The sequence below is a fragment of the Schistocerca piceifrons genome, chromosome 1 (assembly GCF_021461385.2).
Source record: "Schistocerca piceifrons isolate TAMUIC-IGC-003096 chromosome 1, iqSchPice1.1, whole genome shotgun sequence".
NCBI lineage: Eukaryota > Metazoa > Arthropoda > Insecta > Orthoptera > Acrididae > Schistocerca > Schistocerca piceifrons.
The window spans coordinates 242,991,700-243,018,111 of NC_060138.1; the positions used below are offsets into that span (position 1 = coordinate 242,991,700).

The 26,412-nt window shown below is 42.7% G+C and overlaps 1 protein-coding gene across 3 annotated transcripts in view; it reads left to right on the top strand.

The window, feature by feature from the left end:
• The window catches only part of LOC124786830 (serine/arginine repetitive matrix protein 1-like), a 631,128-nt gene that overhangs the window by 474,304 nt on the left and 130,412 nt on the right, over window positions 1–26,412 (top strand). The window lies entirely within an intron of this gene.

Consider the following 26,412-nt stretch of genomic DNA (forward strand, 5'->3'; position numbering starts at 1 on the left):
GTTTCTTTCCCAGCCTCGTGTTAGAAGTTCAGTACGTAGTCTGTTATTCACGCTGATGTGTGCTGGTATACTTCATACAACATTTATTTCCTTCTCGCTAAGTAGTTGGTAGGTTGTTATAGATCTGAATACAGCTTAATAGATCTTTTTGTTGGATGACAGGCATTATGCAAGCTTGTTATGGAGCAACACAAAGAAAGATATCATCATACAATACGTGTAATCCCGTTTCTCTAGTGTTATTTATCATACGAGCAGTAGTAACTACGGCTTTTCTAAATGTGTTTACCTTGTGTTATCTGGTAACAGAATTGCGGCATACCAAGCTAGAAAATATCCTAGTGTTGGTAGCCCGAGTCCTCTTAGTCGAAGATTTCGTGTTAATACGGGTACAACTATGTTATGTTGGTAGCCTTTGTCTTGTCAGCTCGAAAATGCCACTGCAGTTTTCCATCTAGCAACTGCAGGCGTGAGGGTAACCTCGAGAATATCGTTAATGTTAATGCGAAAGGAAACGTAAGTGTCTCAGAAATTAGAAATCTTTAAGAGAATTAATTATTCAACTAAGGACACATATCTTTCAGTACTTTAACCAGCAGAAACTTTTGTATCGTCACGAAGAAAACTGCAACCAACCAAGCTTCTTGAATGAATCATTTATTTCACCGAATATAGTTTCGATCTTTGGCACACAGTCAGAGAGCAGCGAATATTTCACGCAAAAGTCTCACATTTTTGTTCTATAATACAGCAGGATATCCTCGATATTTAGGTTTGTAAATGCCTTTACATTATATGTCTGGTCTACAGATTTTTGAGGTAAAACGTGTTTTAATACTTTCATTGGGTTATGAAATATTAGGAGATCAGGAATATTACACGTGCATGAAGCTAATGTCAGGTGGTACTTACTGACTCTACTGTGAATGATAATAAGAGACTGTATCAAGTCACTCGCCAAGTCGGTCACTGATATGTGTAGAACGATGTACATATAGAGCCACATGTGTGTCTGTATTTTCTGCCGAAAGTACTGCAAATATTTGATCTCATTAATCGTCACAAACTAATTCTACTTGCCAAATTAGTACTAAATCCCAATGTTACTGGATTTCTGCCCCGCTGAGACCACATTCAAGCGTTTTTTTTTTTTTCGTTAAATTGATCAGCACTCGCATTAGCCTTCCCGGGACAAAACTTATTTAACGTCATCAGTGACCAGTAAAGTGAGTCGTCTTCTTCTTTTACATTTTTCGATATCGTAGTTTTATACTGAGGCAGTATTTTATGGTTATTTTACCTTGTCATAGACCTTCTCAAAAATTTTCTTCCTGATAGATTCTAATGTAGATTATTCTTCAGTATCCTTTTCTTCCTCTCGTAAGACATGTTCTTTCAATTTCTATCAGTTCTGTATTGTTTCTTTTTAAGAGTAGAACAGTTTGTTCCCTCTTACACAGTTAAGTACGATTTTGTTCCCATTGATTCGGCCTTCCTCGGTCCAAGGAATTCCAGTGCAAATTTTTGATTTTCTTATAAGATATTAGCTTCACTTTGATCAGCGTAATAAAGCGAGAATTACTGTCATATTGTTACTTTTTTCTGACTTAAGTTTCGAATGTTATGTCAATTGTGCCACATAACCACTGATAGATGTGATTCGTATTTATTATGCTTTAGTTTTCTTCGTTAAAGTAATGGCGCTTGTTTTTATAACTCAGTAGCCAACGAATTTTAAGATTTTTGGTGTACAGCCGAGAAACCATTGCTATTAGGGCTACGATCAACTGCTAGAATGAATGGGCAATAAGATTCAACTACACTGCTCACCTCGAATATTTCCAGAAGTATGATCTAATAATTCTACACCAAGCAACGAACAAATTCTACTCATCGATATAACAGTTATAGAGACAACATCATCATTTTGTTTTAAATGTAATGCTAGTAAATGCTACTGCTAGTGTCGTAGGTCATGAAAGGACTAATTCATCCACGTCTCACTCTCTCAGACGCTGTAAGTGGTTTCGGAAAAATAACTACGCAGCAAGTTCCGATTATTACACGGATAAAGAAATACACGGATTTTCTACTACACGCGTTCCTACCTGAAACAGCTGTTTACCCTGTTTACAAAACTTTCTTCGTGTCGCATTTAGAGCACAACTCAATTATTTACTCTCCAGAATCTGAGAATCTGTTTACCAAACTATACTTAAAACACACTGTCTTCGTATGATTTATTTTAAGGATGCTGATGGAAGCAAACTACCATATTTTCCTGTTTCTATACTTCGTTCACTTTCTTCATAACGACGGTCCTCATTTTGTCAATGAATCAGTAGGTCGATCAGGCCTAATGCCTTTCGTGCTGCATACTCTTAATTACAAATCAACGCATTTCAGTGACTCCGTGTGGGTGTTGAAACACAAGTCATAGTATTTATTAGACAAAAGTATTCATTCTAATTATATCAGAAGACGTCAAACTGTGTTTTATTATTTTTCCAAAATGGCGAACCATGCATAAATACTCGGCAAAGCGGATAATCTGCACCCGGATAATCCGAGGTTTGATGTTTATAGAATGGTTTCGAATGTCGAATGTGTAATGCTGTTGAAGATGTTGTGGCGTGTGTGTATGTGTGTGTGTGTAAGTGGGTGTGTGTTTGTATGTGTCGGCTCGATAGGGACGGTGGTTAAAGTCTGGTTGACACAGGTCGGCGTCCGTCGATCACTACAACTCCGATCTGTAACTGTCGAAACAAACTCTTCGCTTTGTTTGGTTAGTTTCAGATACTATCTCCCTTTTAACAGACATCCGCGAACCGATGGAGCAGCACACCGGAATGTATAAGCGGCCCTCGCTTATAATTGGAGCAATGGTGTTCTAAGGATGTCTGTCTTCTATACTGCCACACACAGTGACTGCACAACTCCCTTTATCTGAAACAATAAACCAAATATCCTTCGCGTGTTCGCGACGGGCTTATAAGCCTACGCGAAACTTAATAACTGTAGTTCTTTATGCCTGGTTTCCAAATGAATGTTCAAACATAGATAATATGATATCTCGAATTATAAGTTCCACCATTCAAGCCGATGCCACATTATAGTCTTGCGAAGATGTTGATTTGTAAAGTATTATTGCGTCACTACAGTGCTAATTCTCGTAAATCCAGAGATAATGTATTCTCTAAACAACGTACAGAAGGCGTCGTACTTCAATGTAAATTTACTGTTCCCTGTTAATAATGTCACTAAATCACCTTTAACTTTGGCGTTCACGCAAGAAATAATTATTTCACAGTTATACAGTAAAGTTCCATTGCATGATGTAGCCGACACGAAGCATTAAAGTTATATATGAATTTATTGAACTTTTGAATTATTTAACCATTGCACTTGAAAGCACACCTATATGTCATTCAAGGAATTGAAGCTATTTGCATCGGCAATTCTGACATTGACTACAGCTTCCCACAACACGGCGTACCTGTGAATTCTTCATGATCGCGTGTAGATGTTTCCTACTCAAGGCTATGTCGGCGGTTGGTCTGCTGCTGTATCCTTCAATGTTCGTTACTATCACAGATCACGACGATTAAGTCCCAGAGTTGATGAAGTATCACACGACTTATTTTTCCTCCTGACTAAACGGCAATTGTTATCTTACATCTGTTCAGAATTCTGACTAGCACATCAAGACGATACTGGATAAGCTTTAAAACTTCAGATCGGTCTGAAACAATCTAGTAGCGATCAATAGGCGTACTGTTATCGCAACGTCTACAAGAGAGCGAATTAACATCTCCATTGAAGTTTTTTATTGTAGTCGCAGCGAACTAACAGCTCGATGCGGCTACAACTCTCTTCTTGGATAAATGTTATCTCTGACCACTTTATCTTGTCTGGGTGTTAATCTCCGTAAGGCATATATTTATGAATTCTTTATGTAGAGTTTCAAGCTTCGTATCATCTGATTGTCTTTCATTTAGTTTTTTTCTTGTAATAAACATTATTGGTTTGTAAAACAATAAACTGGTAGCCAAGATCGCAGGAATTCTTTTTATTCCATGATTGCCGGTTTCGGCAAAACTAATCCATCATCATCGGATTTAGGGAGGATAGAAATCACTATAAAAGTGGACTTGGATTCCACTTATATAACATGTATACATATAAATTTAGTTACATACCTTAGGACATATACAGGTTACAACATCAAGGCTAACAATGGTGATATTAATAGTTGCCTATAAACCGCAGGTCTTACAAAATTGTCATAAGTAGCACATAGGCGTCCAAGAGAGATGACAAAAGCACGGGGATTAATAAATCACGATGCGGCGAGTGCGAAGGGTTCTATGTCGGGCAGACAGGAAGGTCGTTTTTTACACGTTTTCGAGAACACACATATGCATTTGGAGACCATATGCGGGCGTCTAAGAAAAAAGTATTAGATATATGCCGAGACATGGAGATTTTGCAGAGGGCCCCCAAAGGAAAAAAGCTTGACATTCCAGAAAACATCCAAGTTTATAGAAACAGAAAACTCATTGCTTAATGATCAACTCGAATCTGCAGACCATAATTGCTTTAATATTTTTAACGAAGTCCTAGCAACGGTGTACCATGGGAACGCTGTCAATTCTTTTATGAATGTCGGGAAAATGTCCTGTTTTAGGGAGATAGCCCCCCCCCCCCCTCGCCCCTCCACAGTTTTACGTTTTCTTGGTCTCGGTCCGGGGATCGCCGCATACACCACAGAACAAGGTCTTTTACGACTATAACTTCTTGATAATGGTTTTGTTCGGTGACTGTCGTTCATTTACATGAGGCTGCCACATGGTTGTACTTCTTATATTAAGTGGTTCTGTTAAGACCAAAACCCGTAGGCTCATTCGCAGTGTGTATTTTATCGGTATGTTTCTTAATATAAGGCCAGACTGATATGCATTTATGTAACCCTGCATCGTTCTTAAATTTTTATATGACTTTTGGTAGGTTTTATATATGACCAGACACATGTACACTTATGTAACTCGGGAGTCCCAGAAAATTTACCGAGCGAGGTGGCGCAGTGGTTAGCACACTGGACTCGCATTCGGGAGGACGACGGTTCAATCCCGTCTCCGGCCATCCTGATTTAGGTTTTCCGTGATTTCCCTAAATCGTTTCAGGCAAATGCCGGGATGGTTCCTTTGAAAGGGCACGGCCGATTTCCTTCCCACTCCTTCCCTAACCCGAGCTTGCGCTCCGTCTCTAATGACCTCGTTGTCGACGGGACGTTAAACACTAACCACCACCACCACCAGAAAATTTGTATATCTTTTCGGTATGTTTTATATGTAACCAGGCAGATGTGCATTTGATATGACCGGAAAAATCTGCGCTTATACGCAAGGTGTGTTTTATTGGTATTTTTATATACGACAATGCGGCTAAGTACTGTGCAACCCTGTAATGTTCTTAAAATTTGTATATACTCTCGGTAGATTTTATACATCACCAGACTGATGTACTGTGTATAACCCTGCAGATACCATATAATATCTATGTATGATCGTATCTTATTACGTATAGTACCAGACAATGTACATTTTTGTATTCCGCAGTTATCATGAAATTTGCATTTGCTTTTCGATATGTCGTATATGTGACCAGGCAGATGTGCAATGTGTAGGTGTGAAGGTTTCATAAGTTTTGTATATGTTTACGTGATACAGTAATCTCTAGGTTTATGTACAAGCCCTAATGACGTAGTGTTACTACACACGCAGAGCCTGTTATGACGCGAGCTGTGACATTCACTGGTGCCTCTTCTGCTAGCGCCATCTCGCGACGCGGCCTGCAGTGTTAGAACAGAGCCGGAGTTGCGGTAGTACCTGGCTTGCGCTTGTATGTGATGGAGACACTTAACATTTAGAATGTCATCTCTCTTGGACGCCTATGTGCTACTTACGACAATTTTGTAAGGCCTGCGTGTTTTAGGCAACTATTAATGTCACCACTGTTTGCCTTGTTGTTGTAACCTGTATGTGTCCTAAGGTATGTACACATGTTATATAAGTGGGATCCAAGACTACTTTTATAGTGTTTTCTGTCCTCCCTAGATCCGATGATGACGGCTTTAGTTTCGCCAAAACCGGTAATCATGCAATAGAAAAAATTCCTGCGATCTTGGCTACCAGATTATTAAACTTCATGGCAGATTAAAACTGTGTGCCCGACCGAGACTCGAACTCGAGACCTTTGCCTTTCGCGGGCAAGTGCTCTACCATCTGAGCTACCGAAGCACGACTCACGCCTGGTCCTCACAGCTTTACTTCTGCCAGTATCTCGTCTCCTACCTTCCAAACTTTACAGAAGCTCTCCTGCGAACCTTGCAGAACTAGCACTCCTGAAAGAAAGGATACTGCGGAGACGTGGCTTAGTCACAGCCTGGGGGATGTTTCCAGAATGAGATTTTCACTATGCAGTGGAGTGTGCGCTGATATGTCTTCACAGTCAAGACATAGGTGAAAAGACAAGCCCCAATAGAAACTCAGAAAATATAAAACTTACTTTATAAATGGAAGTATAAAACTGAAACAAATTAAGTAGATGCTAGGGAATACAAACGTGTGAAATTTGAGACTAACAGTAAATGCAAAGTGGTTTAGCAGGACTGAATAGAGAACAAATTCGATTCTGCACAAACAGTGCTCGTCTACGCGGAAGATACATACCACCTAAAGGAAAAGTAAGACTTTTGGAGAAAAAGGAAGCAGCTTAGATGGCAAGACGGTCCAAGCAAAGAAACTAAAGCTGAAAAGTGGCAGAAACACAGTGCCTGTATACTTGAAACAGACTTGAGAACGCGTCATAAAAGGAGAAGAGGAATTAGGTGAAGATGAGATAGGAGATATGAAACTGCAGGAGGAAATCGAAAGAGCCGTGACAGGCCGAAGATGAAACCAGGCCGCTGGAGTAGAAGAAAGTCGCGAGACGTTATCGAGGTCCCTGGGAGAGCAAGCCGTGACAGAACTAATCCACCCGGTGCACATGATATATGAGACAGGGGAAATACACTCATACTTCAAGAGTAGTGTAATAATTCCAACTGCGAAGAGGTCAGGTGCTGAAAGGTGGGAATATTACCGAACCATAAATTTAATGATTCATGGTAGCAAAATACTGACAGGAACTGGCTACAGAAGAATGAAAAAACTGATAGAAAATGACCTCGGGGAAATGTAGTTTTGGTTCCGGAAAGACATAGGAACACGGCAAGCAGTACCGCGCTCAGATCTTGTAAGACAAGTCGAAGGAAGGCAAATATACGTTTACGGAATTTGTATTCGTAGAGAAAGCTTCTTACAACTTCGACAATGCCACACTCGTTGTAATTTTGAAGATAGAAGGGTCAGAAATAGCAATGAAATCGGAAGACAGTTGTAATAGTCGAACGATACAAAAAGGAGTTGGTAATAGAGAAGGAGTTTGTAGCCTAATCACGAGGTTATTCATTGTCACTGAGCAAAAAATAAAGCGAGAAGTTTCGAAAGGCCATTAAACTCAGGGAGAAGAAATAAAATCTTTCATTATTGCCAATGACGTTAAAATTCTGACAGAGAAGGCAAGTGGCATGGGATAGCTGTTGAACGGTATGGATAGTGTCTTGAACAGATACAAAGGAAGCGCCAAAGGCATGCGTATTCAAATACAGACACATGTAAACAGGCAGAATAGGGCGCTGCGGTAGGCAGCACCTATATAAGTAAACAAGTGCTTGGCGCAGGTGTTGGATAGGTTACTGCTGCTACAATGGCGGGTAATCAAGATTTAAGTGACTTTGGCCGTGCTGTTATAGACGGCGCACGACCGATGGGACACACGATCTCCGAGGTAGCGATGAAGTCTGGATCTTCCCGTATAACAATTTCAGCAGTGTACCATTACTACCAGGAATCCGCTAAAAGATCAAATCTCCGAAATCGCTGCGACCGGAAGAAGATCCTGCAAGAACCGGAGCAATGACGACTGAAGAGAATCGTTCAATGTGACAGAAACGCAACCCTTCCGCAAATTGCTGCAGATTTCAGTTCTGAGCCATTAACAACAGTCAGCGTGCAAACTGTTCAACGAAACATCATCGATATAGGCTTTAGAAGCCAAAGGCCCACTCGTGTACCCTTGATGACTGCATGACACAAAGCTTCACGGCTGGGCCCGGCAACACCGGAATTGGACTGTTGATGACTGGAAATATGTTGCCTGGTCGGACAAGTCTCGTTTCAAATTGTATCGATCGTATGGACGTGTACGGGTATGGAGACAATCTCATGAATCCATGAACCCTCCACGTCAGCAGCGGACTGTTCAAGCTGGTGGAGGCTATGAATTGGTGAGGGGCGTGCGCTGTTAGAGTCATGCAGTAGCCCTGATATGTCTAGATATGACTCTGACAGGTGACACGTCGTAAGCATCTTGTCGGATCACCTGCATCCATTCATGTCCATTGTGCATTCCGACGGACTTGGGTGATTCCAGCACGACAATGCGACACCCCAGCGTCCAGAATTGCTACAGAGTGGCTCCAGGAACACTTTATCCGATTTTAAACACTTCCGCTGGCCACACCCCTCCACAGACATGATCATAATTAAGCATATGTCGGATACTTTGGAACGTGCTGTTCAGAAGATATCTCCACCGCCTCGTACTCTTACGGATCTATTGACTGCTGCAGGATTCATGATGTCCTTACAGTAGTACTTCAGACGTTAGTCGAGTCCATGCCACGTCGTGTGCTTGCGGGGTCCCTACACGATATTAGGCAGATGTACCATTTGTTTTGGCTTTTCGGTGTGTTATGAAATGAATATCAACAAAAGCAAAACAAGGCTTATGGAATATAGTAGAATTAATTAGACTATTCCGGGAAATATAGATTACGAACAGAGGCCCTAAAAGTAGTACATGAATTTAGCTGTTTGGGCAGCAAAATTGCTGACGATGGCCGGAATAGAGAGGATATGAAATGGAGATTGGCTATAGCAAGAAAAGCATTACGGAAAAAAAGGATATCGTTGACATCTAAAATAAATATAAGTATTATGAAATCTTTTCTTAAGACTTGGTGTGTATCAATGTACAGAAGTATGGAAAACATGGGCGATAAGCTTTTCAGACAAGAAGAAAAAAGAATCTTTTGAAATGTGGTGATGCAGAAGAATACCGAAGATTGTGTGGGCAGTTCGAGTGACTAGTGAAGAGATACTTGATGATTCGGATGAAAACAATTGGCAGAAGTTGCCTACTAGAGGAGATAGATTTGATAGAACACTTTACGAGCTGTCACTAAATAATCAGTCTGGTAATGAAACAAAGTGACATGGGTAAAAATTCTAGAGAGTCAGGTATATAGTGAACAGCTCAAAATAATGGATGCAAGTAGCAGTAGTTATTCCAAGATAGAGGCTTGCACAGAATAGAAAGCGTGGGGAGCTTTTGAAACCGTATTATATACTGAAAACACAACAAAAAGGACAACATCTACAGAGAACTTGGGTCCGGCTATTGGGACACTGAGGTGGCTTGTAATAATAGACTTGATTAGAACGCTCTGAATAAATAGTACTTTATTAATTTCAACAAAAGGCATGTTACTAAGCAAGGGTCTGCTCCAGCTATGAAACTGAAGACGTGGACTTGAGGTTCAGAAGACACTGCCGCGCGAAGTGGCCGTGCGGTTAGAGGCGCCACGTTACTGATTGCGCTGTCCCTCCTGTCGGGGGTTCGAGTCCTCTCTTGGGCGTGGGTGTGCGTGTTATTCGTAGCATCAGTTAGTTTAAGTAGTGTGTAAGTCCAGGGACCGATGACCTTAGCAGTTTGGTCCCTTAGGAAAACATACATATTTGAACACGCTAAAAGAGCAACGATTACTGAGTGGCAAAGTGATAAAAGATCAGAATGGTCGTACTGTCGCTTCACTACAGTCACGAAAAAACCAAAGTCGGTAGACACTTGTTGACACAGCTGTGATAGCGTTAGCGCGTAGCCAGGGTTCATTAGAGACGGAAGTCTCTCCATTCCCCGACGGTGCACACGGGCCGTGTCACGGCGAGTAGGAAGTTGAACGACGCTATTCCGACAGTAATTTGCTGAAAGTGGCCAGGATTCGACCTCGAACAGAACAGCTCTAATTATCTCTGGCGACGCTGTTTCAAGGTAGAGGAGCGACGCCGGTGCCTCGGAACTACTGGATGCACGCCTTGTTCCCCGTGTCTCATTGGCACCTCGTGATACCGCTTCGCTGTACAGTACCTCTGCGACGGTCGATACTTCTTGCGCAGCGCCCGATACTCGACGGCACTGCAGGAAAGTGTCATCATACTAAAATCTCAGTGATGCAGAGAGAGTAGGTCTCGAAAAGTTTCGCTGTAAACATATCAGCATCACTGCAGAAGACCACTTACAAGTGCTATTACAATCGTGAACACATACAAAGATTACCTACAGCACAAAACCTGAGACGTAATTAAAAATACGAGACAGAAACAAATACAATAACATATGTCGTAACAGCTGAGTCGTAAAACAAACACCTACTAACATACAAGATCACTTGGAAATGGCAAAAATTGCGAAGCCGGCTTGTCGTGATGTAAATACACTGACGGAAAAAATCGCAACACCAAAAAATAATTAATGTAGAGTAATGGAATTCGGCAACACATTTGTCTATGTAACATATTTAAGTGATTAAAATTTGCGGGACCACAGCCTAATATATACGCGAGATAATCGATATAACCACCAGAATGTTGAATGCAAGCATGCAAGCGTGCATTACTTTGTGTTGTACAAGTGCCATAAGTCAGTTTGTGGGATGGATTTCCATCCCTGTTGCCCTTGGTCAGTCAACACAGAGACGGTTAAAGCTGTGTATGACGCAGGAGTTGTCGTCCCATGGCGTGCCATATATGCTCGACTGGAGACACATGTAGTGTGGAGCAGGCCAAGATAGTGTCAACACTATCTAGAGCTTGTTGTGTTACAACAGCAGGATGTGCACGAGCGTTATCCTGTTGGAAGACTCCCCTTGAAATGTTGTTCATGAAAGGCAGCACAACAGGTCGACGTATAAATTTACAGTCAGGGTGCATGGTATAACCTAGAGAATGCTCCTGCTGTCGTACGAAGCCGCTCCCCAGGCCATAACTCCAGATGTAGATCCAATCCTTCTAATACGCAGACTGGTTGGTTGCAGGACGCTAGTTGGTCTTCTTATAACGAACTCACCGTCATGACTTTCACCGGAACAGTAACAGCTTTCACCAGAAAAAAGAACGGGCCCCCACCCTGCCCTCCAATGAGCTGTCGCTTGACACCACTAAAGTGTCAAATGGCGGTGTTTTTAGGTCAGTGAAATGTTCGTTAGAGATAGACTGGCTCAGAACTGTTCTTGAAGTAATCGATTTGTAACCGTTAGTTGTGTCGGTGTGGTGCCAACTGCTGCTCAATTGCTGCTGCAGATGCAGTAGAATGCACCAAAGCCATACGCCGAATACGATGGTCCTCTCCCTGTGTAGTGCCATGTAGTCATCCGAAGCCGGGTCTTCCTGCGACTGCACAATTTCGTGACCACCGTTACCAGCAACCATGTACAATGGCTACATTCCTGTCTAGTCTTTCTGTAGTATCAAAGAAGGAACATCCAATTTTTCGTATCCCTATTACACGACCTCGCTCAATCCTAGTAAGGCGTTGGTAATGTCTTTGTCGCCTAAAAGGCATTCTTCAGTAACATCAACTCACCATGTACAATCTCACAGGTAACTATGAAACGTCCCCTTTAAACAATTATACGTGACTGTGCTTAAACTGACACACAATATTTTGTTAGCGCAACGCAATCTGACTTTCAAAATTCCCTACAAAAGAATGGCCCTGACTAACATTAAACTATACCTTTCACAAATCACTTACCTCACAAAAATCTTCGCTGCTCAAGCTACTGCAATACAGCGAGCGCCACTACTGCCAGCTAAATAAAAGATTCAAACTATGGAAGGCACTAACTACTGATAGGGATAGCAAATGAAAGATATTAATAGAGAACAAACAATGTATTTACCTTGATATCATCATGTATAAATATAGCAGTTCATGACAAACTACAAATCTCCGCCATCTCTCTCCCCACATCCACCACTGCTGGCGGCTCACCTCCAACTGCGCAAAGCTACGTGCTGTTCACAGCCAGCTGCCTAACACTACAATGGCGAGTATTACAACAATGCAAAGCAGCCACAGACTGCACACAGCACAGCCAGTGATTTTCATACAGAGTTGGCGTTACCAATATAAAAACCTAAACAGCCTACTTACATAGACACACTATTTCGTTAGCGCAACGCAATCTGACTTTCAAAATTCCCTACAAAAGAATGGCCCTGACTAACATTATACTATACCTTTCACAAATCACTTACCTCACAAAAATCTTCGCTGCTCAAGCTACTGCAATACAGCGAGCGCCACTACTGCCAGCTAAATAAAAGATTCAAACTATGGAAGGCACTAACTACTGATAGGGATAGTAAATGAAAGATATTAATAGAGAACAAACAATGTATTTACCTTGATATCATCATGTAAAAATATAGCAGTTCATGACAAATTACAAATCTCCGCCATCTCTCTCCACACATCCACCACTGCTGGCGGCTCACCTCCAACTGCGCAACGCTGCGTGCTGTTCACAGCCAGCTGCCTAACACTACAATGGCGAGTATTACAACAATGCAAAGCAGCCACAGACTGCACACAGCACAGCCAGTGATTTTCATACAGAGTTGGCGTTACCAATATAAAAACCTAAACAGCCTACTTACAACTAACGCTAACAACCACTGCACCGTGCATTTACGACAAACGTGATTTGCTTCGTCATATGTGACTCGTGCGAAATTTGAATAGATATAATCTTTCAGATACGGAAATACGATTATCAGCTTTGGTTTATGTCGTATAACTCCTTCCTGATGCTTCGACTTTTTTCTGTTAGTTTCTAACTAGTACATAAAGTATCAGTTGCAGCTAACACCTCGATGAAGATGCACCATCTCAAAAATGGTTCAAATGGCTCTGAGCACTATGGGACTCAACTGCTGAGGTCATAAGTCCCCTAGAACTTAGAACTACTTAAACCTAACTAACCTAAGGACAACACACACATCCATGCCCGGGGCAGGATTCGAACCTGCGACCGTAGCGGTCGCGCGGTTCCAGACTGTAGCGCCAGAACCGCTCGGCCACCAGCGGCCGGCTGCACCATCTCAGAATACTAATAATATATTATGTCAAGTGTCTGAATGTTGCGTATTTTAATCCCAAAAGTATATTTCGAAGCTCAATTTCATATTGAGTACTTATGTAATAGATTAGTACGATACAATGGCCTGTTTTATTAAGGCAAATTGCTGTATTTCTTGACGGTGTATCGAAAAAAGTGCACCTACATTTCTAATCCCACTTGGGAGGAAAGAGAGCAACATTCGCAGGTACACATATCCATCGCATTGACATGTCCGTGAAATGGTGTTGACAATGAACTAGAGTACTGAAAATACTTCGGAATATAAATGGACAACTAACATAGATTGTTAGAATACACGCGAATGATTTCTTAATTATAGTGCATAATAACTTGTTGGGAAATTTACCTGTTGTGGCCACCGTAATAAGACGCAGGCGCCTACCACGGATGAGAAAATGGTTCAAATGGTTCTGAGCACTGTGGGACTCAACATCTTAGGTCATAAGTCCCCTAGAACTTAGAACTACTTAAACCTAACTAACCTAAGGGCATCACACACACCCATGCCCGAGGCAGGATTCGAACCTGCGACCGTACCACGGATGAGAGCTAGGGAGCGGAAGGGTGATCTCATGTTACTTTCGTGATAAATCACGAAATTGTTTTGAGATTTAAATACTCTGAGTACACTTGGTAATAGTGGATATCTGTTACATCTCTGTTTCTTCACACTCATACTGAACTCTTATGTTTGTCTCTTTAGCGAGGCAACATATGAACTCGGTTTGAAAAGATTTGCTGAGTCCCGCCTTGAAAAGATGAACAGATGTTGGTCACTAATATGATAAATCGTCGATGCTATGAATAAGCTATTGCCTTGATTGGTGCAAGTTAATGATCAGTGTATAAGAAAGCATTTGGGTTTATAAAGAGAAAATATTCGTTGTATGAATCGCAAAAAGCCTAAGGAACTGGAAATCCCCTCCAAACTGGGAGTCCTTCTAATAAACTGATATTTGGATGAATAGCTTCCGACTCTTTTGCGGGTCGTTACTCAACCAGACCTCTTGTACCGTTTGGGTTAGGGAATGGGAAATAGTAAAATGAACATAATAGCATACCAATTCCTATTAAGATACATTAATTGAAGATCGATTGCAGAGCTTTCTACTTAATTTGAATATTATAATTTGTACTTTGTTGAGGTATGTCATTCAACAACCACACTAAATTAAAAAAATATGTCATTATAAATGCTATAAATTACAAACAGCATTCTTTAGAAGTAAAGGGATTGCTAAGCTACATGACACGGGTTCGTAACATCCCAACAGTTTTTTCCCTGGTAACTGGTTAGAAGTCAGCAAAGCGACACAAACTTATGTGTTACTCTCCCTAATTGCCGTTATTACTTTTATCTGGCTTAGAGTATTTGCCTAGTGGGTTACTGATTTAATTGGACTTCGATGCTATGCAGTAGGTGGTCAACAAGAACACCATTCATCGGACTTTAAATAACTCTGTGATTACGAGTGTTTGAATCTCGATTTACAGTGCGCGAAAGAATTAAAGAATACCTCTTTGAAACCCCGCCTTTTCCCCCCATTGCAACGCAGAAGTTTGAAGATTAGTACAAAGGGGCCCACAATCTTTCTGTGTACGATTCAGGAGCTTGGCGCTTTGCGGCGTCACTCTCAATCATGGCGACGCTTCAGACAGCGAGGTGTCGACACCTGAGAAAAAATGGCCGGAGGGCAGAAAAGAATGTGAGCTGTAAGATGGGCTAATGGTGTCACATTAGGAGCAGAATTCATCTAAACCATGCTCATGTCATACGATGGGACGGTCATCACCTCTCCAACCCTCCCTCAGCTACATCTCCAACCTTTTCTTAATGCCATGGAGGTCAGAACCGCGACGCCCAGCGTTGAAATGACGTGATTTTCCTCTAAGCGTCTGAAGAAAACATTTCAGACACATCGCCACGCAGATAAAACACGAAAAGGACTCAGTAAGTGGCATAAAACGCCCCACTGACACGACCTCTTGCCTTCCGCTGTTCATTTACATTTCATCCGCGGTCAAAAACGACAGCATTCAGCGCGATGTGCAACGGGACGACATTCTTCACAATCTTTGAGATTGCAGACGCCCCCGGACGATTTACCCCTTCTCCAACGACATCATGGTACTGCAACCACATGGAATGTGATCTGGGACCGCTCAAAATAATTCACATTCAGATATCGTCGAATACTTTTGATCAGTCCCTAGAAAAAATGGTTCAAATGGCTCTGAGCACTATGGGACTTAACAGCTGTGGTCATCAGTCCCCTAGAACTTAGATCTACTTAAACCTAACTAACCTAAAGACATCACACACATCCATGCCCGAGGCAGGATTCGAACCTGCGACCGTAGCAGTCGCGCGGTTCCGGTTTCCGCGCCTAGAACTGCGAGACCACCGCGGCCGGCACAGTCCCTAGAGTTTCCACATGTATACCACAGAAGTTGTCACATCATGCGCAGCGGAACTGCACCTGCACGACGTCCTGAAAGGTTGAGTGAATCATCGGAGTGTATAGGCAGTGTCAAAAGTTGTCAAGAACGTCGTTCTGTTGCACAATGCGCTTCAAAGTGCCGCTTTTGACTGCGAAATGGGTGTAAATGAACGACCCAAGGCAAGGAGTGGTTTCATTGAGACCTTTTATTCCTCCTTCTGAGACAATTTCGTATCGATTCTTAGTGGTGGTGCCTCTAAAATGTTTTCTTCTGCACCTGTAAGAAAATAAGCATAATTTCAACGCTGTGCGTTGCGGTTTCGGCCTCCTTCATAGCAGAGACTTCAAGAGGAAGCGTGAAATGTTGCTAATGGGAGATGGAGGGCGCTCACACGACCTCCACATCGTGTGACACGTCCACGGTGCCAGTGGGTTCTTCTGCGTCGGTAAGTGGGAAAATGACGAATTGCCAGCGAAATTAATCCTTAATTCATTTGCGCAGTGTATTTTCAAAGCCACGTTCGTATAATAATTATTTCTGTTCTGGATACGTTGCAGTCCTGGCGTATATCCGTTTCAGATGTAGTGCAAGAAGATCTGCGTAAGTTGAAATACTTTGTCCATCTTTATCATGTTCTTTCATTTAGAAAGCCCTCCTACAGAGATGTTCTGAACAGATAAGCATTCCAGAAAGTCATCGAGCCAATATCTTTTAATACCACTTCTATCTTTATATATCGCTTAAGTTTGGCGAGGAAGAGAATCAACAGGTGTATTCAGGTATACAATATCCAGATGAAGATGTTATCAAACAGCGAGGATACTGACCGTTACATTTCAACCGTTGTTGCAAACAGTCGCAAACATGTTTCATAGTGAAACTTCCTGGCATACTAAAACTGTGGAACTGGCGGAGGTATAACTGTGAAGACGGATCGTGACTCGGGCTTGGGTAGAGCACGTCCCTGCGAAAGGCAAAGGTCCTGAGTTGGAGTCTCTGCGTGCACACAGTTTTAATCTGCCAGGAAGTTTCAAATCAGAGCACTCTCCACTGCAGAGTGAAAATTTCATTCTGCATGTTGCATAGTATTAAAACTGAGTGATTGAGCGAGTCGAGGTGTTTACCAAAACAGTAACGTATGCGTACAGCCCTGTGGACACGGCTGTCATCTCGGAAGACAGCAATGTCAACAGAAGTGTCATTATCAAGATATAGAAGAAAGAGCAACACGTGGCCTCTGAGAAATTTGAAATGAACATCTTGGATCATGTTCACGGTAACCTTGTAAGTGGAATTTGGGAAATGTACAGTGATTCTTCATGTCTTTCCCGGTAGCAGCTAAAGCAGCATATTTCAGCGTTATTATCGTCGTGTAGTTTTGACCCAGCTTACAGGCAACTCTCCTAGTTCATATAAAAACGGTCCCACTGGTGACGGGAACACTTACCTGTAGGTTCTTACACCACGTCGCTCGCAAATTAAAGGTTAATTGTTACTAGTAATCTCGCATTTCTGCCCTTAGCGTCGCTAGTAACATGCAGTTGTGGTAAGGGGCTGGTACAAAGAAGGACTCACACTTTAAAGGATTTTAACGCAGATTCGTTTTTATTGGATTCTTGTAGTTCATATAAAAACACACATATTTGTTCCCAATCTCCCCTGAGTACTTTCACCTAATGCTTTATAGTTTGCCCATGCACTACACTTCTCTCCACCGTCACATGCCACAAAGATATTTTTGCGAGCTCTAGATTCTCTGGGTGTGGGAAATATGAAGGATCCTTGCTATCTGAATGAATTGACCCGAGGAATAGTACACGAAATAGCCCCAAAATATCACACAACGACATCCGACCGAAGATATCCCAGTTTAAGCACCTCATTTGAACACTGGTGCACGCGCCGTTCTGCATCACTCGAAAAGAGCCACAATAGCATCTCCAGTAATGTGGTATCCAGTTTCTGTGTTGTTCTCGTGCTGAAAACAAACAACTTTAAGCGCCGCTATGAGAAATTAACGTACAGTTCCCTTCGCAAAGGTTAGTCTCGAAGATGGTTGAGTAATTCTGCACTCACTGACAACAGCAGTTCTAGTCAGGTTTGAAACCGTTCGTCACTGATAAGGTGTGACATTCGTTTCCAGTGTATATAGGTTAGTACTTTTCTTATATCATTGTTCTTTCTGTATAATACATGCATCGAATGGCAAACAATTCATATCAGACTCGTTGGGCAATACGTGATTACACGCAAACAATTAGTGAAATTTCATTCACGGTGTAGTCATCGGCACATCGAAACACGACTTCTCCTTTCCACTACCTGCTACCAATTCGATACCATTTATAGCGCTTCAAACCGAACAGTGTGCTCTATTAATGGAGTGATTATTATTTATCAGATGAGCTGTTATGTGATTTTGTAACGAATGCGTTGGTTAATGAGTAGAGCATTCTTTTTGGGTACTGTTTCCGCTTCATTCATCTTCTATGCTCTCTGTCTTTCGGGAATGCTGTTTTTGAAACTTATCTGACAAATTTCTCGCGCTTTATTTGACGTAATAATGGCTACATAAACGTACAGTTTTAGTGCTACAAACGCTTTAAAATATATTTGCTAGGTAGTAATCTAACTGTGTAGTCTCTCTTACGTCGGCCCGCCTACTGTCATTCGACATCTATCCTACCTCTCGGACCTGTTTCGAGCCTCATTATGTGTATGTGAGTGCCAGAGCGGCAGAGGTGAGTACACGTTTGTAGAAAACACCGGCATGATCTTTCCGCATGGCTAAGGTCATGGTAATGGAAGAGCTGCCCGTCGTCTTTATCAAGATCGTTATCCACAACGTCCGATTCCAGCGCGTACCCTCCGCTGGCCTTTTCCTCTGGGGTCGAATTAAGAGTTTGATTCATGAGACTCCTATAAAGATAGTAGAAGATCTTGTGGCCCCAGTTGTGGTCGCTGCAGGACAGCATACTGAGACACCAGCTGTGATCGAGCGTAAGGTTGTTTCGACGTCGAACATTACTTGTACCGGACCAGAATGCTAACCCTCCTTTGAAAAGGACAAAACCGTTTGAGTTTAACTGGCGTTTCTGAAAACGTTTTTTGTTTCTTTGGTTATTAATCAGTGGAATTGCGAAACCAGTGATGTACTGTGTCCCCCTAATAAATTGCTTGTAAAAGTGGGGTCGTTACTAACGTGTTTTCAGATAGGTTGTATGACTGAAACGGTGCGTTTCGGACATGGGTACGGAAACAAAATATTATCTACTTACTCAACTCTACAAGTCCTAACAGCTATTAAAGAGAATTTTAAAGCATCCTGTATTCCGTATATTACACTGTCTTACGAAAAGCATACGGACATCTATTAGTGCAAATTAATATGGAAGAAGGAAACTATAGCTGAATATCCCGTCGACAACTCGCACGTTAGGGACGGTATTAATAAGGAGTGGATACACACTTCTCCTTATACGAGAGCTTGAACTCTACTGTGCTCGCTTTCAGTGCGGTGTCTGAGAGTTTCTGGCTGAATGGCAGCCCAGTCTCCCTCAAGAGCCGAAAACAGAGAGGGTAGGGATTTTGGACTCTGGGGTCTGGAGCCAAGTCGACGTACTAACTCGTCCCAGAGGCCTTCCACTGGGTTCAAGCCATTCCTCGCCAACAAGCCCTTCCATCCGGTCCACTGCCATGTGACCTCGCTCTTTACACCACTTAGCACTGACTACAGAAATATCTGGCGTATGAGGAGCTGCTCAACTATTATACCTCATCTTTTTAACTCCCTATGCACAGTCATTACACCAGCAGGACTGCTGATAGCACTTTTAAACTATCGAGTGGTTTCTTACAACTATACGTCGCAATGCCCTACGGTCCATATCTGTCAGTACATGAGCTCTGCCTGGTCTTGGTTTAGCTGTAGTCAGGTCACCAGTAGATGACTTGAAATACTTAGGTGACAGTTAGTGACTAGTCCGCGACTGAGCTCTCCTTATCGATCTTTTCTTCTTTTACTGCTTCTCTAGTGACAGGGCAATCCTCCCCAACTCCTTCCTTTATTGTGGCCGTAACGCTTGTCGTGACGTGTAGAGGTCAGTTCCGCATTACATAGGGGTGTCCGCATACTTCTTATGCATGTGTTCCTGTGCTTGCAAAGAATGTAATAATAACGTGATATTACTATTGTGAGAAGACGAAACCCCTACAGCCTTCCTCGTGATTTTCATTATTTTGTAGCTACCAGTTTCGGCACTTCAACGCGCAATCTACAAAAACTTGATATTACACACATCAAAAAAACTTTTGAATCACCCCAGTTTCCAAAACTCCTGAAGATACACCTTGACTGTGGGTATTGAATCACAGGCACAGTCCGTTTTAATGTTCAGAGATGTCACTAAACCCGCCCAAAGATGTAAACAACCATCCATGAACAACGCCTATTAGACGATCGGGGTCCATCAGGAAGGAGGTACACGGTTCGTGTTTTCTGTAGTTCAACCATGCCTAGACGGTCAATACCGCGGTTCGATCGCGTCCGCGTTGTTACTTCGTGCCAAGAAGGGCTCTCAGTAGGGGAAGCGTCCAGGCGTGTCTCAGTGAACCGTACCAATTTTGTTCGGACATGGAGGAGATACACAGAGACAGGAACTGTCGATGACAGGCCACCCAAGGACTACTACTGAATTGGATGACAACTACTTACGGATTATGGCTGGGAGGAACCCTGACAGCAACACCACCATGTTGAATAATGCCTTTCGTGCAGCCACAGGACGTAGTGTTACGACTCAAAATGTGCGCAATAGGCTGCCTGATGCGCAACGTCACTCCCGAGTCCATGGCGAGGTCCATCTTTGCAACAACGTCATCATGCAGCGCGGTACATATGGGCCCAACAACATGCCGAATGCGCGTTCTCTTCACCGATGAGTGTCGCATGTGCCTTCAACCAGACAATCGTCGGAGACATGTTTGGGGGCAACGCAGTCAGACTGAACGCATTAGATACACTGTCCAGCGACTGCAGCAAGTTGGAGGTTCCCTGCTGTTTTCGGGTGTCTTTATGTGGGGCGACATACACCGATGGTGGCCGTTGAAGGCGCCAGAACGGCTCTACGATACGTGAATGCCATCCTCCGACCGCTCGTGCAACCATATCGGCAGCATACTGGCGAGGCAATTATCTCCATGGACGACAATTCGCGCCCCCGTTGTGCACATCTAGTGAATCACTTCCTTCAGGATAACGACAGCGGTCGATTACAGTGGCCAACATGTTCTCCAGATATGAACCCTACAGAACATGTCTGGGATAGGTTGAAAAGGGCTATTTATGGACGACGTGACCCACCAACCACTCCGAGGGATCTACACCGTCGAGGAGACGGATAATCAAGACCAACAGTGCCTTGATGAACTTGTGGATAGTATGCCACGACGAATACAGGCATGTATCAGTCCAAGTGGACGTGCTACTGGGTATTAGAGGTACCGGTATGTACAGTAATCTAGACCACCACCTCTGAAGGTATCGCTGTATGGTGGTACAACATGCAATGTGTGTTTTTCATGAGCAATAAAAAGGGCGGAAATGATGTTTATGGTGATCTCTATTCCAATTTTCTGTATAGATTCCGGAATTATTGCAACCGAAGGGATGCAAAACTATTTTTTAGTGTGTTTATTATGTTCTTTGAGGTTGAGCTTCACTAAGCTGTGTGGATGGAATTTCGTTTTCTAAAATGTTGCGTTTGGAAACAACCTAATTAGCGTTCTCCATGCAAGAGATTCTCGGTACCACAGATGCAAGTAACAGTAACTCGAATACTTTTGTTTTTATTCATGGTTCAAATGGCTCTGAGCACTATGGGACTCAACTTCTGAGGTCATTAGTCCTCTAGAACTTAGAACTAGCTAAACCTAACTAACCTAAGGACATCACACTCATGCATGCCCGAGGCAGGATTCGAACCTGCGACCGTAGCGGTCTGTTTTTATTCATATTCCCCCTTTTTTACCAGAACAACTGACCATCATAGCAAACCCTGTATACTTGATTTACATGTATAAAAACATATAGCATCACTTCCGATGTTAAATAAATCGTCTTCAGCCAGCGAGGTCGGATTGAAGGGAGACTATGACGCAGTTCGAAGCTGCTACATTCGTTACCGGTAGGTTCGAACAAGACGCTTCGGGAACCCAAATGGGAATATCTGGAGATAAGCCGACGTTCTTTTGGAGAAACACTATTGAGAAAATTTAGAAAACCGACATTTGAAGCTGACTGCCGAACGATTCTATTGCTGCCAACATACACTGTGCGCAAGGACCACGAAGATAAAATACGAGAAGTTAAAGCTACAAAGTGATATGAAATGGAACGAACACATGAGGATGATAGCAGGAAAAGGTAAAAGTGGATTTCGATTTATTAGGAAAATTTTAGGAAAGTGTCGGTATAGAACACTAGTGCAACTGATTTACGAGTACTGCTCGAATGTTTGAGGCCCCCCAGGAACGGATTAAAGGAAGACATCAAAGCTATTCAGAGGCGGGCTGAAAGATCTGTTATCGGTAGGTCCGGCAACACGTGAAAATTACGAAAATTCTTGGTGAGCTCAAATGGTGTCCCTGGAGGGAACACTGCTTCTATTGAGGAAATTTAGAGAACCAGCACTTAAAGTTGACTGCAGACCGATTCTACTGCCGCCAACGTACATTTCGCTTAAGGACCGCGTAGATAAAAGAAATGAGAACTCTTACGGACGCAGACAGACAGTCGTTTTTCCCTCCTTGTATTTGCGAGTGGAAGGAAAATAAACGACTAGTGGCGATACAAGGTACCCTCCGGCTTTTGCCATGCAGTGGAAAGATTGGAAATTTGTGGTAAGTTCCTATGGGACGAAACTGCTAAAGTCACCGGTCCCTAGGCTTACACACTACGTAATGTACCTTACGCTAAGGACAAGACACACACCTATGCCCGAGGGATGACTCGAACCTCCGACAGGGGTAGCCATGTGAACCGTGGCAAGGCGCCTTAGTCCGCTCGGCTACCCTGCGAGGCTACACGCGGTGCCTTAAAGTATGCATGTAGATGCAGATTGCTACTGAAAATGACTGTCTAGTCAAAACAGGGCTCATACGGAGGCATATGTACATCGTTTTTCCCTCGCTCTATTTGCGAGTGGGACAGGAAAGGAAATAGTATGTAGTGGTACAAGGCGCCCTCCACCACGCACCGTACGTTGCGGAGTATCTATGTAGATGGAGAAGTAAATGTGTTCTAGGTGCTTCAACTTTTAGCAGACAGTAAATTTTCATAGCTACTCAAGTTTCAACTTACGAGTCATTCTTAGCACTGCATGAATTATTTTCGGCCTTAGGCTGCGACAAAAATTGTTGGATTCATCTTATGTATCAGAATATTACTGTTAATGGAATCCACTTTGTACAGCGAGATACATCATGAGAGAAACTGACTGCATTAAGCATTGTTAAAATAAATGTGCCTTTTCTGATTTTCCCCAGTAACATGTATCTCTATACATGCGACAAATTGAAGCAAGACCAAGTGAGTCGAAAACAGCAAGCGGGGACGAAAGAGTTAATCACATCCCTTTGTGATGCATTGTAGTGACAAAAAACTAAGGCTCAGGTGGAAGTTTAAAGCGTCTGTCAGCTTTTCTTCCCTTGACAGAAGGAACATGATTCCATTAACAAATTTCAGAGGCGCCGTAATGGTTCCTCGATTCCAGCAGCAAGTTGGATGAAAAGTTGGTAATGATCCCGGATTACCGCCCGGGGGGGCTGCCGAGGATTAAGAGGCGGCCCCCAACGGGCGCCTGCCGCCCTAGGGCGCCATTATGCCGTAACAAATGTTCCAATTAATTAGGCTTAATTTTATTTCTGTTACTTAAATCGAAAAGTTTGAGGCCGAGCCTGTGCTCGGCTCTGCTTGGCGCGGCCTGCCGCTCAAACGGGGTAGGGTAGCTGTTAGCGGCCGACGAAAAGTTGTACGCGGACGGGGGAGTGAAAGCTCTGCTGCGGCGGCGACTGCCGCCCTCCCGAAGCAGGTAGCAGTGCGCCCGGGGCCGCCTCCTCGAGCAGCGCCGTTGCGTGCAGAACGACTCCTCGACGTAATTACGTCGGTACTGGAAACGTCGTTGAAATGTACCCAGAGATCGCTTTCCTGATTAAGAGAATGTACCGGCAAGTAATTATTTATTCAACTTTTTGCTATAAATCTACAGATGTACCAATGTATCTTAAGACGAAAAAATCTTCAACGATCAGTAGTTAACGTACCGTCCATTTCGATGCATATCTTTATGTTTAGAAATTTTGTCCCCCCCCCCCCCAAAAAAAAAAAAAAAGAAAAAGAAAAAGGAAAGAGAAAGAAACAGAAGGTGCAGATAAGTTTCATTTCTTATTCTGAAATTAGTTTCATCCATGAGGTTACCGACATAAAAGTTTCTGGGTGTGGTACCGTGTCAGAATGTAAAAACTACTGCTGCTGGACAAAAAAAACAATGTTTCGCCCACGATTGCAGTGGCCTTCTTCTGGGTCCAATGGTGACCATTAGACGCAGAAGAAGGCCGCTGCATTCGTGGCCGAAACGTTGGTTTTTCTCCAGCAGCGCTAGTTTTTACATTATGACGCGGTACCATACCCAGAAAAACTTTTATGTCGACTGACTCTGGCCGCGGAAGCCTACGCAATTACATGAGGTTACCGTCTAGCAGAACCTGGACACAGTAGTTATTAAGAGCAATCCGTTTTGTTAAGTCAGACACTTAATGCATCGTCATGATCAGTTTATTTATTATTGCGGCTAATGTATATCTAAACTAAACTCCGTCCGAACAGGCCTTGGAAGGCCTAACGGTACCGACCGGCCGTCGTGTCAGCCTCAGCCCAAAGGCGTCACTGAATGCGGATCAGAGGGGCATGTGGTCAGCGCAACGCTCTCCCGGCCGTATGTCAGTTTACGAGAGCGGAGCCGCTACTTGTCAGTCAAGCAGCTCCTTAGTTTGCCTCACAAGAGCTGAGTGCACCCCGCTTGCCAACAGCTCTCGGCAGATCGGATGGTCACCCATCCAAGTGCTAGCCCTGCCCACTTACGCATATATACAATTTTAAAATTTCATTCATGATTATTTATCAGTGTAGATATATGTGACCCTATGCTTGCAAGTATTACGTACAAATACGCCATTTCGTTACTCTTTTGGCCCAGTAAGTTGTTTATCATGTAACAGTCAGTTGATGCTTTAATAATCTTTTTCTATTCTGAGAAACTGTACATCATGATAGTAATACAATATTAAGTGTACTGAAGATGTAGATCGTAATTTTTTTATCAGCTTGTGGTATTTTTAGTTTCATGAAATAAACTAAATGTCTTTTATGTAAGTTGCGCAACATAATTTCAAGAACTGAGGTCTTCATCTTCACCATGAACCTTTCTAAAGCACAGCAGCTCTCCATGTAGACCGATTACAAGCTAACTACTTCATATTCACATAATTGTTGCCAACCGCTTCAGTCACGACTCCTTTTAAGAAACTCATATGCTTCGCTCTCTGACTCTTCGTGTACCTCCTCCTAGAATATTTATAAGAAACTTATTGTTGCTTATGATGTGATCTCGTCTTCTTTCATTTATTTTCCTTAATGCCCTCTGTACATCAGTTCTCTGTGAAACTTGTAGGTTCTATCCTTCCATTACGTTTTCTTAAGTGCCTTTTAACAGCGTACGTCAAACGGTTAGTGTGCTGCGGATGAAGTTTATAAAAAATGGTTCAAATGGCTCTGAGCAGTATGGGACTTAACTTATAAGGTCATCAGTCCCCTACAACTTACAACTATTTAAACCTAACTAACCTATGGACATCACACACATCCATGCCCGAGGCAGGATTCGAACCTGCGACCGTAGCGGTCTCACGATTCCAGACCGTAAAGCCTAGAACCGTTCGGCCACCCCGGCCGGCTGAAGTTTATAACCTGTTTCTTTTTGTGACTCTTTAACCTCCCAGAGTACTGCATTTGAAATAGATCACGAGTAAACTGTCGGATGTCAGTGTCCAACGGTACTATATTTCGGTCAAAGACCACGTTTCTATCATCAGCTGCATCTGAACATGGCAGCGTGGTCTTTTGCCAACACATTGTGCACGTTGGATACTGACATGTGGCAGTTCATCCGTGAACTATTTCGACAGTTTCTTCTTCATAACTTTTACGTGTTTTCGATGAAGCAAAGAAACGGCAGTAGGAATACAGAGGGTTAGGTTTCAGATGTCACAGCTACGATAGCCTAAGCTGAAAGAAACCTCCCAACAAACTTAGAAGATACGTAAACAATTATAAGAAATCAATGCACGTTGATATTAACACAAAAAAGCCACAAATACTGCTGTACTCCAAAGGATAAAAAGAAGTACATACTAAATTGTGTCAAATGAGACCAAATAGACAGTAATATGTAAATATTTAGGTAGTAAAATAACTGAAGATGGACAAAAGAGTGAAGATATAAGTCAATTTTAGAGGGCGAAACTAACATTTATGAAAATAATGA